Source organism: Protopterus annectens, chromosome 1.part0 (genome assembly GCF_019279795.1).
Source record: "Protopterus annectens isolate FY-2018-M chromosome 1.part0, PAN1.0, whole genome shotgun sequence".
NCBI lineage: Eukaryota > Metazoa > Chordata > Ceratodontiformes > Protopteridae > Protopterus > Protopterus annectens.
In genome coordinates this window covers 556,409,434-556,419,654 of record NC_056725.1, presented here as the reverse complement: position 1 = coordinate 556,419,654, position 10,221 = coordinate 556,409,434, and positions in this window count along the sequence as shown.

Genomic DNA, 10,221 nt, shown 5'->3' with positions numbered 1-10,221 from the left:
GTTTGACAATGATATCTTCATGAAAGGAACAAAAGTAATTGTTCCAAAGTCCTTATAACAAGGGTATCCTACTATTTTGCATCATGGCCACCCAGGAGCTGATTCTACCAAAAGTAGGCCAAGAGGACTAGTATTTTAGCCTTCTATGTCATAGGATATTGAGAGAGTACTTTCATCTTGTTCTGTATCTAATAGTACTAAGCCACTTCAACAGAAAGAACCACTTCAGCTAAACCAGATTACTGAACTACCTTGGTCAACAGTAGCTACAGACCTTTTTGAGTAGAATGATCAACATTACTTGTTGTTAGCAGACTCTTATTCTAATTGGTTTGAGATTGATCTACTTCCTAATCTAGAGTCCAGTACTGTCATCACTATATGAAGTGTCATTTTGCAGTCCATGGTAGTCAATACAAAGTTATTTCTAACAATGGTACACAGTTTACAAGCCAGCAGTTCAAATTCAAAAGATTTGCTGAAGAGTGGGACTTTACTTATGTCATGAGTAGTCCTGAGTACCCGCAGTCAAATGGTTTGGCAAAATGTGCAGTTCAAAGTGCAAAACAATTACTAGAGAAGTCAAAATGAGACAATAATGATGTTTTCTTGAATCTCTTGAATTTCAGAAATGTTCCTCATGATAAACATTTTGGTTCACCTGCAAAGAGACTTCTGTTGAGACAAACTAAAACCACACTACCAATTAGTAGCTCATTATTGGTTCCATGTGTCAAGAACAACAGATCGGTGAAATCCCATCTGTTGAAGAAGCGCTTATCTCAGGAGTCCTATTATGATAAGACCAGCAAACTACTCAATCCATTATGAGAAGGGGAGATAGTGAGGATGCAAACGACAAAAGATTTTGATTGGACTGATATCATGAAAAGTATATGTCCAGAGCAGAGATCATACATTGTAGAATCACTAGTAGCAGAATTTAGGTGGAATCAGAAACATTTAATCCTGGTGTCTGAGTCTGTATTGCAGTATCATACCTGTGAGAAAGACTCTATATCTCAGAGTGAGTTATCCAGAAATCCAGTAAATATCCATGTTCCCGAGAAGAATCCAGAAACTCCTGAAGCAAGTTGTTTACCAATGACTGTCCCTGTTGCTAAACCCAGTTCGTATTGTTATAGCACTAGATCAGGTCGCATTTCCAGACCATGTTCCAGATACACGGCAACTTGGACATAAGGACATAAATGTTGTGTTTATTTTTTATTGTCTATGCCATTGCATGTTTCTTTTAAAATGTCATTATTTATTTACTTATTTATTTTATTTTACATTGGTTTACCAGGATGGTCCAACTGGGACAGTGCCCATTTTCAGCGGAGGCCTGGGGAGAAAAGTTCCAGTCTAAGCTTACATACAAATTATCACAACAAGTAATAGAAATTAGAAACAAAATTGACAAAAAAAACAAATTTAACAAAAAAATCATTATATCATTATATCGTGGGCAACTCATTTAAAAGGGGGGATGTAGATCAATATATATGTACACCTTTAAGAAGCTTTTTAGGGGCTTGCACAAGTGTATAAATACTGAGCACGTGCGAGCCTGACTGCCATTTTGGAGTAAGCTGTTGAGATGTAAGCATGTATGTCTGTATAGTCTGTCAGTTAATCAGTTTGTTTCTATTTTGTACTGCTGCTGTCCATCCTGATGTGTTTCTGTGTAATAAAGCATGTAAACAAACTACCCTGCCTATTGGGAAACAAGATGAGTGACAGACTCCCTCCTGACCAAAATCACAGATAACAGAAACTAACATATTCAAAGACAAAAACTCAAGATCTGCAGAATTAACTGGTTCAAAGTTAGTAAGGGCGAATTCCCTAAAATAAAATGGGCTTGGGAGAGAAAGGATTCCTATTACACAGCCAAAACAGGAATGTATCTCTCAGGTATGTCTTATAAACCTGCAAAGAGGCTTAGGTTTAATGTCCAGTCATTCATGAACGTTGGATATGGATGATGACATATGTACCTTCATGGTGAAATAATAAAACCATAAACAAAAAAAAAGGGTGTTAAAAAGACCAAGGCTGGATATGCTTGATATGGATGTCTTTTAACCGTGTGAATACTGCTTCAGTTTGTTTGCATATATCTTCCAGACAGAGAATTTCAGGCAACCTCTCAAAATATAGCATGGACGTTCTTTCAAAATACTAAAATGACAGGTAACGTGAACAAAGTCTAATGGAACCAGGTGCTTCTGACTCAAAGGATGAGGCAACATGAACAACATCCTTCCACAGTATGGTTCCACTTCTGAAGAGAAGAACTAAATATATAATTTTTTTGCTTAAATTTTTTTATTAAATTGTATAGAACAAGAATATTATTTATAATGTCATAGAAAACTAAACATACATTACTTACTAAATCTAGAATTTGAACTTCCAGCTTCCACTTGATTACTCCAAATTTAAAGCCACTGTGGTCACAAAAAGACAACCTATAGACTACTCACCAACAAATAAACTGTCTGTTGACCTCCAATGATTTTGTGATGCTAGACACCAGGTTTTATTCTTTACTCTCAATCAAAAGAACTATTTTCTGGATCAACAGAAACAAAACACCTAAAATTCTGGAATGGCATTGAGACAGATTCAGCAGTGGCTGTGTTATTTGAGGCTCAGGCATTGAAAAGTAGGCACCCTCGTTTGACAGATGGACTGTCTATATGTCTGTCTTGGCCCATTCATTGATGTTTTATGATTTAAAGCAGAAAATACAGCACCAGCAGCAATAGATAAATAATATGTGATCACCTATCATCATAATATCAAATGATGCAGTGCATCATAAAAAATAAAAAAATGAATCTTCTTGCCTGGTCATTTGTTGTAAAATAAGAAAAATAAGAATTTACTTAAACATACATCTTATGGGATGAAAATGGGGACTTTGTCACCATTAAAACTGGATTATTTTGCCAAACATTTAAAGGATGTACATAACAAGTCCAGCTGGAAAATACTCAGTTGCATCAGTCCATTAAGCCACTGGTCATTCTCTATGGCCTCAACACAAATGTATTAAACCTTTAGATACCCCAACCACTAAATATGTTAAATTAGAACTGTGAGAGGCCCTGCACCAAAGGAAACCCTTATTGCATAAATAAATGGGGAAAAAATAAATATGTGGAACCCCTGCTATGAAAGAAGTCTTTATAAAAATAAATACTAACCCCCCCCCTTCCCTAAAGAAACTAACTGAAGGAACCCCTGCTCCAAAGAGTAGCCTTATCATAAACCATCTTGGGAAAACCCCTTCTCCAAAGGAAAGCAAATTTTTCCACCTAAAGAGGACTACAGGTGACAACATCCACACTGGAAGAAGGAGCAAAGCATTTATGCATTTATTACCTCCTGGTCACCCAGATCTATACATTCCAAGTCTGACATACTGCACCTATACGACTGCTAAACCTCTGTTTCCTGTTGAGAAAGGTTAAAACCAGAACCCCTTTGTGGGGAAAACAGGAAATTCTTTAAAAACCCCTAGTGCAGTCACCATCTCTGAGTCAACAAGCATTTAACTCATCTCACCTAACCAGCCCACCATCTTTTGTCTGACACCTTTACCCTGCTATCATAACAGGAATGAATGGATGGTTTCTTTTCCACTATTATCTTTTGTCAGTAATAGACAGAGGACCAGTATGACACCCTCATAAAGGACTGTTTAGCCTTGTCTATTAGTCCATTCTATCTCCATCTTTTCCTGTCCTAACACATTTCTATATTTTTTATATATAAAAAAAGTAAAAAAGTAACAGCCCAGTCCAAGTCTGAATGGTCACAAGTAGGACTCCTCAGTTTCTCTAATAGTAACTGAAGGCTAAACATACAAATACAAGTATTCACTTGCCTGAGTGAGGAACAAATTTCTAGGGTGAGTCTTCTGGTCGTGAGATGCTCAAGGGAGAGTATCCTCTGCTGTGATAGTGGCCTCCTTCTCGTGTGGTCCTGGGGTTCTTTTTGCCACAATGTTGTTTCTTGTCCGGGTACCTGTGAAAGGTTATTTTGTAGTAATTAAGCTAAGTTGTAATAAAGACAAGTATTCAGTTCCTTTAAGAAGTGGAAAATCCTTTATTGGCAGATGAGTGCTGCTTAGTTGACTGAGTACAAATGGTTTAGACAGAGCTTTTTATTACAAATTTGGTGGGTGGGTCCAGGGTTAGTCACCTCCCATTACATTATTTAGGGCATGATTGGGGCAGGTTTAGGTTATTGAAATGCCCATGTTGTCATGGTGGCCATAACCCTGTGTGTTTGGGGGTAAGTTGCAATTAGATAATGTTACATTCACATCTATTACAAGTATTTGTATTTTCGCATATCATCGTAGTGTTCAGGCAAAGTTTGTTAGCCTTCTTTATACAGTTAGTCAAAATAACTTACAGGTCCCTGTTTAAAAGCCTCACTTGATCTGCTAAAACACAGTTTATTTATATTTATTAATTTAATTTATTTTACATATATATATATATATATATATATATATATATGTGTATATATATATATATATATATATATATATATATGTGTGTGTGTGTGTATATATATATATATAGATATATATATATACACATATATATATATATGTGTGTGTGTGTGTATATATATATATATATATATATATATATATATATACATATATATATATATGTGTGTGAGTATATATATATATATATATATATATATATTCTTTTTGTTATCACTCAGATGGAGTAGATGGGTGGTCAACCAAGATCTGTGGCACTTTTGTTATGTCTTCCTCAGATCTGCCTTACAATACATGCAGTCCGTGAATTCCATGTTAGTTAATCAGTCCTAGAATAAATGGCTGGCCAATGTCTTAGATTAAAAAAATAAACAATTAAAAACTAGAAAATCACAACATCACATTGATTGGGAGCCATTGTCTCGTTGCATTCTAACATATGTATTTCTGTTTATCTAAACTATTTTGAGGACAGACAGTGTGGGAACAGCAGCCCATGCAATTTCTCATGGGGATAGCTACTCAAGGAGGCTGAAGGTGGAGTTAAAGTGGTATTGAGTTAGTCAATGTGAGGAGGGCACTTTGAAGTGGCTGGTAGAGTGATATGGTGTAGACGGATTCACTTGGTACATGTCCTTAAAAAGCTCACTTATGTCAGTGGATGATGGTGAGTGTGCCAGTGTGCAACAAAAGGTTAATGGAAGGGTATTATATAAAACAGGGGTTAGAAGAGTGAATGTCTAGTTCAAGGTGGCTTAAAGAGTACAGAGGGCCAACCATGTGGTCATTCCACTTTGCATCAAAGCCATTCTGATTGTGCCTTGCCATTTTGAATCCACAAATGTCTATTACTGGAATCGTTTTTGTGTCATTGTGGTGGAAATGTTTGATTGTTCGTAATTGCATGGTCGAGGGATTTTGGTATATAACTGTGGTTAAAAAATTTGTGAGGTCCCTTTACTAGATAAATAAAATGATGGTGTAATAATTTTTATTTTGCTTGGCTATGAATGTGGGATTTCTTTCCCTTTCTTTTAGGCATTTGTCTGTAATTTTATCCAAGCTTATTGAGGTGTGTAATTAGGGGTAACGCGATATTGGGTAGTTTACAACAAACTCTATGGTGGTGTGTTAACATGTTTTCCTGCCTTGTTACTCTCTGGATGATTCGGCACTCTATTGAATTTACTTAGAAAAGGAGCACAGGTATACCTCCAGTATAGAAGTTAGACTGCCATCATGGAGCTCATAAGGGAGGAGGGTGCATGGTCAGTGTCAAGCAAGCACATAGAGAGCTTGGTAGTGAAGCTTAATGTATCTTTTAACATCTTATTTAAACCTACAATCAATAATTTGCATGTTTCTTTCTTTCTTCTCACCAAAGCCTCTTACTAGCCAGCAGCCTATTATTTGTTAGACAATGGTCTACTACTGGTAAATTTGCTTCCAGTGCTCCGTATGGGAATCCAGTATGTGTTTCAGTTTTGGAAATCTCCTTTTTGGAGAAACAAGGGACACTGTGTCATGAGGGTGAGCTAATTGGAAACTCATAAAGATAATGGAATTCTTTGGGCAAGGTTGTACTCAAAAATGTATTTTACACTAAAATAAGGAGTCTGCATGTCTTCCCCGCGGTCGAGTGGCATTCAAAAGACATGCGTGAATGGGCATGCCTTTGTTGAAGGTTGTGCATTGAGCTGGCACCTCGACACCGTAAAACTCTACTGCTAATTATTAGCGGGTCGGAGTTCCGCTGTGGCGACACCTAACCAGGAAAAGCCGAAAGAAGAAGAAGAATGCTGCAGAGCTTATCATCTAAAACTCTTATGTTTCTGGACCTAGCGGACACACTGGCATGAGACCATGATGCCCACCTCAACACCCAATGGCTCATTGTCGCAGGATATTCTGGAGAAAAAGGGCTAATCAGCCAACAATATATTCTACTTCCTCAGGGAGAGAAGTCTGGGCACAAACAACTGCAGGCTTGTCCTGCTGGAGGGACTACAGGCTAGTTCTAAGTCAGTAACATTCTGAGAACCAAACACAGAGCTGAAAGAAGCAACACACTCTTAATTTATGTAATCTGGGGCTAGTCAAAGCAGTACCTGGAAGCACCAGAATCTAGCATCATGCTTAGACCACAGAGGGCTCTCAAATGTCATCTTGTAGACTACCCAGCTTGCTAAAATAAGACAAATGCATCTTGAAAAGAAGGAAAGAACACACACACACACACACACACACACACACACACACACACACACACACACACACACTGCTAGGCTAAACCTAGAATGATAGGAGCAATGCTGAGAACAGTTCTGGAGTCAGAACAAAAGGTCAAATTATGAAGCTGGTTGCCCAAAATTCATAAGGATAGCATCAAGTGAGCTATAAAAAATATGAAAACATAAAATACTTCTATCCCTTAAATGCATTTCTTTAAAAATGACCAGCATATGTATTTATTCTACATGTAACAAGTTTAAGTGTAGGATCTGTATACCATACACTCCAAAAAGCTAAGCAAATTAACTCATTAATAAAAGTAAAAATCCAACGATAGTGACCAGTGTGTAAACGCTCCCAAAACTTGAAAAAATAAACAAAGGGGCAAGAAACAAGTACAGGAGCGCTCCAAGGCTGTCCAAATAAATCCACATAAACGTAATACGAAATCACTGGTAGGCACCAAACACGATATATATATCTTCAAAGTTCTAAGTTTATTTGTGACAGAACAAATAGGTTAGCGCTTTCACCATCATGGGCTTCTTCAGACCTTAAAACATCTCTCAAAAAAGCACTTCTTATATACTGAACAACTCATGACATCACTTCCTATCATTAAACAAACTATGAACTTTCAACTTTATTAAAAACATTAAAAAACATTAAAAACCATTTAAAATAACATTAAGTACTGACCAATTCATAAAGCTTTTATTTAATAACTAACTTTCTATTTCTTAAAACTGGTTTGATCAAAACTTTATCATTAAGCCCGGGTTTCAGATCTGCCCTGAGCCTAATGATCCACTGAATTTAATTTCTCTCAGTGCAGTTCCTTACATCTCCTCCCCTGTTGCTAGGTTTGTTAATGTGAATAACCTGAAACTTAAAATTATGTTGAGTACTAGTGTCCAAAACATGTCTGGATAAAGCATTGGTAGTAGACTGTATTCATATGTTATATATATGTTCTCTCATCCTCTCACGTAAACACCTGTCTGTTTTGCCTACATAAAATGATGTGCAGGCTGTACACCAAGCTAAGTAAACAACGTGTTGTATATTGCAGGTAGCTGCTGATCTAAATTCAAAGTGCTTGTGCATAACAGGGTGTATAAAGTGGGGATCAGTACATATGTAATCACATAAATTACAGTTATTACATGGTCTCGTACCCTCTACATTAAAATCATTAGATACCTGTGTATGGTTCTTAAGATAACATAACATCCTCTGTAAGTTCATTCTATTCCTATATAGAAAGTGGGGTTTCACTCCAACTATATCTCTTAACTGTTGATCCACCAACAATACTCCCCAATTCCTTTCAAAAATATCCCTCACTTTACTTATATCCTGTGTATAACTCACAGAAAGCTTAACTACAGAATTCCATGCACAGGAGTTATTAGCTGTAATTAATGGTGCACTACTTGTAATTCCTCTGTCAGAGAATATGGACTTGCACTATTGTTCCTCAATAAATGCACTCCTTCAAAGCCTATATTAACTTCAGAAGGGCAAAAAGATCTAAGTATTAGTCTTTCCTTTAAGTCAGACAACTCATTTTCAAACCCTAAGTCAGATGGATTCAAACGTGAGGCTCGGATGGCTTGTCCCCTTACTATATTTCTAAAAACAAAATGGGGGTGCATGCTCTCTCTATGTAGGAGCGTATTCTTATAACAAGCTTTCCTATATACCCCTGTGTTCAATAGGCCATTAGGTAGCCTTTCTATATAAACATCCAAAAAGGCTATCCAGTCATCTGAAAATTCTATTGTAAAATTCAAAAATTATGTCAGAGAGTTCACCTCATCAAAAAAACTTAATAGCTCAGCATCTGTCCCTTTCCACAAGAGGAACAGGTCGTCCACAAATCTAGTATAGAAAATGACGTGTCTCTGAAAACTATCAAGGGGGGATAACCTTTCCTTCTCCCAGTCAGCCATTACCAGATTGGCGTAGCTATTGGCACATGAAGTGCCCATAGCTACGCCATCCCTCTATATGTATGCTGTATCCTTGAACAAAAAAACATTATTTTCAAGGTCTACCTCTAACAATGTACAAAGTAAATCAATATGCATTGAATTATAATCTGTATTACCCCTCAAACACCTCTGAATGCTTTCTATACCTTCCAAATTAGGTATAACGGTAAATAATGATTGTACATCTAAGGTAACTAACTTAAAGCCTAGATCCTCCGCAAGCGTAGAGATATTGCCATATAAATCTAACAAAAATTGTTTCGTGTCTCTCAAGATATACCTAAATTTCTCCACTACTGGTCTAAAGTGCTTCTCCAAGTATAGGGAAAGTGGTTCAGTAGCCCATCCTCTCCCTGCTACTATTGGTCTCATAGGCGGGTTTAAAGGATTTTTATGGACCTTGGGCAATCCCTGGTAACAGGGATTAGTGGATTAACTACTACAAATATTTGAAACAAATCTAAGGTGATTATCTCACTTTTTAAAAGATCTTCCAAAGTTTGAAATATACTTCTCACACAAAACTGTATCTCTTCTATACTTATAATGGAATAAAATCTCTCATCAGACAGCATCAGAGCCATAACTTCCTGATATTTATCCTTATCCATCACAACTACTGGCCCCCCTTTATCTGCTGGTCTAATTACGATGGTATCGTCATTTTTTAATTGGTTTAGGGCTATTCTAAGCTTTGGACTAAGATTACCAAACCACTTCCTCTTACTATTATCAGAATCCAACGTATGTAAATCCTCTTCTACCATCTTCACAAAAGCATCCAACAGGGGATGTAGGTTAGGTACAAAAGTACTAGGTTTCCTATAAAATCTATTGGTTGTACATTACAACTAAACAGCTTAGTATCAATAACTAAATCTGTTAAATTGCTTTTCATAGAGGGTATAAACGAAAGTCCCTTGTTTAGAACTTGTACCTCTTCAGTAGATAAACTCCTACTAGAGAGATTCCAGACTAATGTCTGGGAACTTTCTCCCACATTTTCTTTAGTGTGGGACCTGTGTGCTCTTCCCCCGACACCTTTCGTTTCTGTCTGCCCCTGCTCATGATTCTGTTCCTCCCCCCTCTATATGTATCCTGAATGGGGAAAGGACTATAGCCACAGGCTCCATTCTGTTGTCCAACTACAGGGACCTTCTTTCTAACAGAGGGTAGGAACACAGCTGAGGAATCTTTATCCGCCTCTATAGCTGTCCCACTAGATCCACTACTGCTCTGTGCAACAGCATTAGCTGTAGCCCCTGCATGAATACAGTTGTTTGTGTGCATAAAACAGGCATACTATCATTACGTGTCTCACTGTTAGAAACATTTACATTAGACACATTATTTAACATTTCAACACTCTTGCTCTGTGAATGTCTCTTTTCAACATTAATATGCTCAGTACATACATTAGGTAAATTAGAATTGAGTCCCCTGGCTCCTTCAGCT